Source organism: Diplotaxodon limnothrissa, linkage group LG8 (genome assembly GCF_057381915.1).
Source record: "Diplotaxodon limnothrissa isolate DT_005_m linkage group LG8, D_limnothrissa_male_GT1.1, whole genome shotgun sequence".
Lineage (NCBI taxonomy): Eukaryota > Metazoa > Chordata > Actinopteri > Cichliformes > Cichlidae > Diplotaxodon > Diplotaxodon limnothrissa.
Genome location: NC_140603.1, coordinates 7,092,201 through 7,100,606, shown reverse-complemented (window position 1 = coordinate 7,100,606; position 8,406 = coordinate 7,092,201). Strand labels below are relative to the sequence as shown.

General features: G+C 40.5%; 1 long non-coding RNA gene across 1 annotated transcript; it reads right to left on the bottom strand.

Annotated features, from left to right (window-relative positions):
* Positions 1-2,150: 2,150 nt before the first annotated feature.
* On the bottom strand, positions 2,151-8,181 carry LOC146626195 (uncharacterized). Its single transcript, XR_014906462.1, has 7 exons — positions 8,073-8,181; positions 7,911-7,954; positions 7,727-7,790; positions 5,073-5,262; positions 4,759-4,898; positions 4,368-4,485; positions 2,151-4,262 (listed from the first exon to the last, which is right to left on the bottom strand). It is a non-coding gene; the product is annotated as an uncharacterized LOC146626195 (long non-coding RNA).
* Positions 8,182-8,406: the final 225 nt, after the last annotated feature.

Here is an 8,406-nt window from a genome sequence, read left to right as displayed (position 1 = left end):
AGTCATACAAATTGCCATCGTCTCAGAATCTGATGGTGTCTCTTAAAGTTTTAATTGTCCAAAAATACACTGTTCAGCTCTCAGTGCCTAATAAGAACAAAATACAAAAGTGTAGCTTTTACAAAGTAACACAGATAACAACAATTAAAAACGTACTTGCTTATAAGTAACTTTAAACTCAAAATCACTGAAAAGAACAATCAGAACAGCTAACTTTAGAAGCCCAAGAGCTAATGAGCCACATGCCTGGGGGCTCATGCTGTTTGATTGAAGGAGCTTTTTAATTGGGACAGCAGTACATTGCATTAAAATGAAACTTAGCATGACTGTGCACCATATTATTTGAAAATGCATGCCTTCAAAGTGATTTCCTATTCTTTGGAGCCCTGCTATACATGTTAGATCTATTCCAGCTCCAGCAGACCTTATTCACTTGAGACAAGCTTGATTTTTGTGTGCTTGAGGAAATATCAATCACATTTAAGCTTCAGCATCTGCCATGAACATCTATTTCACTCTATTTAAAAGTTTAAAAAAAATGAAACTTTTATCCTGATACACTGTTGAATGCACCTTCCGGAGTGTATTCATTTTGAGTTGGAGGATGGAAAGTTGAGCAGTGGTTTGAGGCTAAAAAAACCACCACAGAGCAGACAACATTAAACCTGAGGCATGAATGAGAAGCAGGGAGGGAAGCCTTTTTGAGGAACATGCTTTAGGGAAATGGCAAAAAGAAGTGTCGCTGTGATTTACGAGAGGAAGCAACAGAAGCAGGAAATGATTTTTGCAAAAAATATGCGAGAACAAGAAAAACAAGGACACGGCTTTGTGGGATCTGATTCTGTGCACGCTGGATGAAGATTGCCTGCAGTCAGCCCTGTCTGGATCTTCACACAGGATGATTTCAGTGTATTACGACTGGGATCTTGAGCATGAAATTTCACCATTGCTCTTGGAAATCTTAACTGAAAAACAAAGAGCAGGCTTGCAAAAGGTTTTTCTATTACATTTGTTGTTTTTTTGTCAATACTATGACTTCTTCAAAGCCTGCAACATTAAGTCTTAATCCTTTTTATAGCTGGTTTGTCTGAACTGTGTTCAGAATACCCCTCTTCATGATACCTTTCAGCCACACCACTGCTTCTTCATTTATTTAACAACATATTCATGCTACTGAGTTTTTACATACACATGAACTTTCCAAAGTCCATACCTCTGTGCACTTTGTATTCCAGTAAAGTGGGATTCTCCTTGTATCATTCAGCAGACGACATTTCCAAGTTTTTCACATTTCTGACTTTTCCTAAACCTCCGGGATCTTCAGCAGTGATTATTTAGACATGCAGGACAATAAATTAGATTTGCAGGAATTTATTTTTTCAGATAAAGCTAGATTTTTCTTTTTCTTTTATTACAATTTTCACAAACAAAAGCAAATCTGAAAATTTGGTAACAAATGCACTTGTTGTAATGACATGGAAATCATAAAATAATACTATTTTACCTCAGACACGTAGCTAGACTCTTCCCAACTCTTTGAAATGATTTCTCTGCCTCCTCAGATGAAATATGTACGAAAGCAGTCGTAATACAGCTTCAACTCCTGGACCAAACTCTGAAATTCTCCCACTGCTGTCTTCTGTTGAGAACTGGATCAACCTAAAATCTTTGTTTCTTCCTTTTTCTTGTTTAGAAACATTAAGACCAGGTTATTATTGCTTGACGCAAACGGCTTTTTGGTCACAGTGTGTTTTTTTAAGGACACATTTTTTGCAAAAAGGCCGCGTGTTTAGTGTGTATTTATGTTGGATGAGACGTTTGCAACCCCCAAATTTGGAATTCTGTGTTGCTGTTTTGCTACAGGCTTAGTGTGTAAATGTGTAAACCTTAACCAATCAGAATAAGTAATTTTTTTATTTTATTAAGTTGTTCTCCCAAATCTTGGCAATCAGGGTACAAAAAAAATAATACTTCTAACTGAAACACATCAAAAATATTCAAATATAGGTTAAAATATAGAGTTACTATGTTACTATGAAGTTAGTTTTAGTACAAAGACCACATGGGTAAGTTTATTAAATTGTTCGGATTCAGTTTTACACTTTTACAAAGTTAAACAAAGTGAACAAAAGGCAAACTGTTCCCATGTGCAATAAGCTCACATCGTCCCACAGTTACCATTATATCTGCTGCAACAATAAAACCTCTCCGTTATACCTTTTTTACAGAACATTGAAGCAGAATTGTAGGTTAACATTCTCACCTTTAACACATCGTAAAAGAGGCTACTGTGATAGAGTGACATTTATGCCTACTGAGTTCTTAAACACTCACACCCCTTGTGTCTTAACACTTAATACTCTATTGGACAAATCACGAGTTATACTTTTCATTTGGTGAGTTTACTATTTCACGTTCTGACACACCAGCCTCAGCAGTCTACTGAATATGTAACTGACTGAGTCACTAAATCTTGTGCTGGTTTTCAACTTTTGTTTGTTTTCAGTTGTCTTACTTTGGACGTGATATAAAATAGGTGTGCAGGTTGTTTTTTCCCTTCAGTTTGACCATGTGAAGTCAAAGTAATAAATAACAGGAAACTCTGAGTGACCCTAACTCAATGTTCTTGGAGAAAAACACAAAGAACTTCTTTGGGGAAAGAAAAGTGTGTAGTTCGTGATGTGTGTCAGTTGGAATCTTCATCTTTTGTTCTGAAAGACTTGAAAGAACTTTTTGAAATCCATAAACTGGTGTTAGGAGCTCCTAGACTTAAGAAGTGTTTACTTTAATGGGAAATGATTACCAAACTTTCTTTTGCTTAACTTTGACCTCAGTTATGATTAGACTTTGTGCTCATGTGCAGTGCAGTTTTATATCTGACATTTTGACTGCAGTTTCTCTCAGTTTTACCTTCAAATAATTTGGGAGCTGTTTGACTGACTGCTCATTTCTCGACCCTGTGTAAATTTTAGATGAATAGACACCGACAGAAATAACCCCTTAATTATTATAAATAATCCTTGAACTGCAAGAGATGCATTCTCTTACAATCTCTTTGTTAGTTGAGAATTTTTCTTCATTCAGGTTTAAGGCTTTAGACAAATAGGATTTGAATTATCTTTAAAAAATTGCCTCTGCCCACCTAATATGTGAGCGACAGAAGGGCTGTAAGCCTCAGAGCTTTCAGATGGTTTATTTTAGTCATGGACCCATCATGTGCCAAGAGAACACAGCAACTCTAAAATGCAAATGGATGCTCCAACAATCCAGGAGGGCATTTAACGTTGTCCCCTGCTATTGCAGTTTGCACACAGGTAACACATGGTCACAATGCACCTTTGTTTGATGTCATGAATCAAGAGCTAATTGGTGCGAAGAGATACTTGCTGTGTTTGAGTCCTGTTTTTCCTATGCACTCATTATGCTGTGTCTTTAGCCGGAATACGCTGGGTCCCCATAACAGCTGGTTGCCTCAATCAGATGTTAGTGTAACTTGTGGCTGCTGCCATGATCTCTATCGGATTTGTAGTTGTGCAGATTATAGATATTCTCTGTTGGCTTGTCCTCATCAAACCAACCATTCCTCTAATCCACTTCCTGTCAGGGCCTGAGCCAGATGAGCCAGATGTTGTGGGTGTGTGCACATATCTGCCTCTGAGTGTTTATTGCTGAAATCTTCAAATCCTGGCATGCAACATCAAATTACACAACAACTTTTCTGTCCATACCTGGCACATTATCCATCAACTCAACTGTATCCTGGAGGTACACGTCAAAGATGTCGACAAATACCTCAGCACTCTCCGCCAGGTCTGTCTCTGCTAGTATTGATCACAGTCTGCTCTGCTGACCTCTGTTGGCATGCCTACGGCGTGCATGATAATGCAGAATCTCACCACTATCTCATAACCCTCATAACTCCTGGAGACCTCAAGGATTAAGTCCTAACTTTCCAATGAGAAATCAATTTCAATTACCCCCCATGTGATCAATCATATTCTCATTAATGTCTGAAGTGTTGCCTCCAGCTGTACACAGCTGATTACCAGTCAAGGTTCCAACTTGAACAGCTTTATTGCTCAAGTCCCCATAAACAATCTTTTACAGTCTCGTAAGAAGCTCAAGCAGGGTGGTTTAAGGTGATATCACCTGATGTTTGGATGTCAGCAGTCACTTGAGGGGGTCTTGTGCTGTAATCTAAGAGGTCCCTTGCAGGAATAGTCTTCTGCTGACCACCAGGATTCCCCCTCGCCATCTCTGCGCTATTAAAAGACAGAAAAACACCTCCGTGATGCTTTGAAATGTGGCAGTCCTAGTGGAGGGTAAGCAATGGTTTTGCAGCTTTAATTAATCATATAAAAAGTTACTTTTATGAAAACAGGACATGTGTAAGGATGTCTCTCAAACTCAGCTCTCTCAGGGAATGTGTGCATAAGACTGTGGGTTGCAGCTTTTTCGAGGACCTCTTTCCCAAGTAACACGAGTCTGAGACATTTGTAACAGGAAACCAAAGACACAAAATCAATGACAATACCCAATAAATGAATATCGAATAATGTCTAGCTGAACTACTTTGAGTTTTTAGACCATCAAATTTAAGAAAGTTTGTCCACTTTTTGGCCTGGTCGCCTCTTTTTTTAAGACTTGTTTTAGGATTAAAGTTAAAGTTAGGTTTACCTAAGCGTTTGACACTTAATTATGGTGGTTAAACTTCAGAATAAACAATAATTTAACAAAACGTCCTCACAACAATCTTACATGTGCATGTGTGCCCCTCCCCCCAGACGCCTGGATGATTGACAGATGGGCAGACAAGAGATTTCTCAGCTTATTAGCGAGCTGTTGGTTTTTCCATGACATCCCTTCAGTAGATGATCTCAGAGGTTACAGATTAGTCACTGAAAAAAAGAAGAAAAAAAGCAGTGTATTATGTTCCACTCTCATGTTATCACTGTGCCAAACACCGCAGTGTGTTTATTAGCGAGTCTCGTTTTCCGGGTCACTCGCTCTGTCAGCGATCTGTGTGACCACTTCCTTGTGATGGGGAGCAGTGAGGCATTAAGAGAGCTCACCTCTCATGTAACTGGAGCCTGACATATAGATCAGCTGCTTCTCTCTTATCCCCTCTCTATCTCGCTCTCTCTCTGTGGGCTTGACTTTGTTCCCTTTTGGCTCCAGATTATCCAGGGCTGAGCAGGGCTGTACGCCTTCAGAGTGTGGCGAGGTCAGGTGAGGCTTTCACAGCATTTCGCAGATTTAGCGCTGTATAAATGCACACAAGTGGAAGAAAACAGCCGGGGAGGAGAACTGCAGGATAGAGCTTACATATAGCAACAAAGGATCATGTGCCACAAGGGGTCAAAGTGCAGTTAAATTTAAAAGTATGACAAGTTGCATGTGAGACAAGGGAGGGCATTTAACACGGTTCAACAAGGGAGCTTGAAATTTACACCAGTCACGATCAAAGAGCGAGGCTGGTAGTTAAAGGAAAATTCCACTCCATTCCAACGGTTTCAAGTGCCGTCTGCTTTGCAAGCAATGCTCTATCACTTGTGATAAGTTGCAGTAAATGTGATAAGAGGCTGTCAGGCGCAGTATTAAGGGTGACATCAGCTGGATTTTGGAAGCCCAACACACAGCAGCACATGTAGAACACGTGTCCATTTCCAAAGTCTCTTTAAAACACACGCCCATGGTTTTTCCTTTCCTGTCAGACTTTGTTGAGAACTCACACTGACTGTAATTACACCAAACGGCAATCTCATGGGCTGAAAATGAAGCCAATGTCCAAGTGCCAAAAACAGTTCCTCTAATCACCATTTGTGCTTGGCAACAAAAGCGTCTTTTTAGACTCCCATCTTTAAAATGTTTTCAACATCACAGCATTATACATGGCACACACATATATATGTGTATGTATATATGTAATATATATATATAAAAAATATATTTGCCAATTTTGAGTCATTGACAGAGCCTACTTAACCATATTTGTACTTTCAGTACCTTTTGGAACATTTTTATTGGAACTGTCAGACATAAAGTTTCTGTGTGGCACAAACAGCCCGAGAAGTTTGTATTCAAGCTTTGGTGAGTGCACACGTCTAAAGCTATTGTTTAGGACTAAAAAGCAATGTCCCATGCAGTTTATGAATGCAGATTCTTAAAGAAGCTTGGCACTCTTTACTCAAAATATGTCAACTTCTGCTGCCAGAGTAAAAAACATGCCAAGAGTGAAATGAAGTTTTAAGCTTAAAATGAGACTAGATGAGTCTTGAGTCTAGAAAGCAGCAGTAGGTGATGTGGATGCAGTGTCTACAGCACAAACATACAGTAGTTGAGATCTCTGTTTGTGGTTGTACCCCAGAAGCTCTTTGAGTGTGTCCAGCATGGGCATTTCCCAGAGAGGTAACCTGGGTGATCCTGATAGTTGCAGTTGGTTGTCTTGAAGTTTAAACCATGGAGGTCTAAGTACATGTGGCCAGTATAGGCCACTGTTTGATAAATTAGTTTTGGGTCTTTTGATCCTTTGCGGCTGTGGCTCGAGAGTTAGAGCGGATTATTCATTAATCAGAAGGCGGCGATTCTAACCTCAGTTCCTTCAGATCACATGCTAAAGTGCCCATGGGCAAATACGAAATGCCAGATAGCTCCTGTGTGAGTGTGTGTTTGATAATAAGAAAACACTTGAAGGCATGTTTATGAACAGATAGACATGGCTTGTAATAAGAAGTACTTTAAATGGCTACAGAGTAGAAAGTAGAAAGCAATTTAACTGGAATTGTTGATGCTTTCTGTATTTTTCAGGTCCAAAGGTTCACTTTGGGGGTGTCCTCTGGGTCATGTGGCTGTGGCAAGCAGTTTCCTGTGCAGTTTTTCCAGTCTTCCCTGCTTCTGTGCTTCCACGAGGGACCCATGCATGGCTTAGGAGGGTGGTACATGTCAACAGAACATTGCATTCTAATGACATTATCAGTGTTATTTGTTTAACTTACCTGTGGTTTTATTGTTGTGACTAAATGGTGTAACTATTCTCACTATTTCTTTTCCAACTTGGTTGGAGAGCACTTCCTAAGAATTATTTCTGAGACGATAAACCAGCCTGGAAGTGTTTGTGGCTATTCAGATTGGTGAAAAACTCAGGGTTAGGGGATGTTTTAATGTAACGTCGCAACAATAATTGAGATAATAAAATTCAATTTTTAAATTGACTATCAAGGGACATGGGGGAGATGTCAGCAGCAGTCAGTCAGTGTTAAATGTCACCCGTGTCCTTCTTAGACACAGAAATCACACTAATTTATGATAAAAACAGCCGAATCAATAATATTTCTAATATGCAGATCTCGTCTGCCATCCTGGAGGAGACTGATCTCTGCGGTGTCCTGCTAATCAATGGGCAGATGGCTCCTCAACATCACTTCAGTTAAATTCAAATTTTCTGCCTCATGTTTGATTAGTATTTGAAATGCCTGATTGCAAAGTGGGCTGCTGCACCTCACTGCCGTTCGGTTTATGTGTTATTTCTCAGAACGGCTGCCTGCAGACGAGAGTCCCTTCGACTCTGATTAAACCCTTGAAGCAAGGTCTTCATCCTGCCAAGAAATTGTGCGTGCTTGTGTGTGTGTGGAAAAGAAAGAGCACGTCCGTTTGTGTGTGTGTGAGGCGAATGAGAGAGGAAGGTACGTAGCGGCAGAGCTCAGTGTGCACGTGTGTGCCGACCCACGTTATGTAGGTAGGAGGAGATGGGGAGGGCAGTCTGTCGGTTCATCCGTCCACCGCGGTGCCTGCTGACAGAGGAAAAGAGAGATGAAGCATATGAAGAGGAACGTGCAGGTGACCCATGCCACGTCCAAGTGCCGTGGATCAAAAAACTAACTGGCTAACTGCACCTAACCAGGAATCCCCACCTGGAAGATGATGAAGAGGGATTAGAGTGCTCTGTCTTGAGTCACTGCAAACACAGACAGCCAGTCACCAGCAAATGTGGGAGAACACAAAAAAGCAGAACAGCAGAGAGTAGAACAGACAAAGCAGACTCTTAGGTAACAGGTGCTGGCTGATGTACCCACGTTTGTGTGAACTCATCCTTAAATAATTGAAAATGGGCAGGAAAATCAAAGAAATCCAAAGTTTCTCTCTACCTGACCTTGAGCGGCTCCCACACACACACGTGGTCGTTAAGACCCGACTTTGCGTTGTGCTGGGACTGCAGTGAAGGCTATTACACTCACTGGTTCTGTCTCTCAATAATGCATGATTAATTAGCCAACTCTGAAATAGAGTGAAACTGAGCACAGGGTGGAAACTAAAGAGGAGCACGGTAGGGACACGCTGTCTCGTACAGAAATCTGCATACACACACAGACTCATGCAGGAGTGCAATGCATTCTCTGATATGCATGC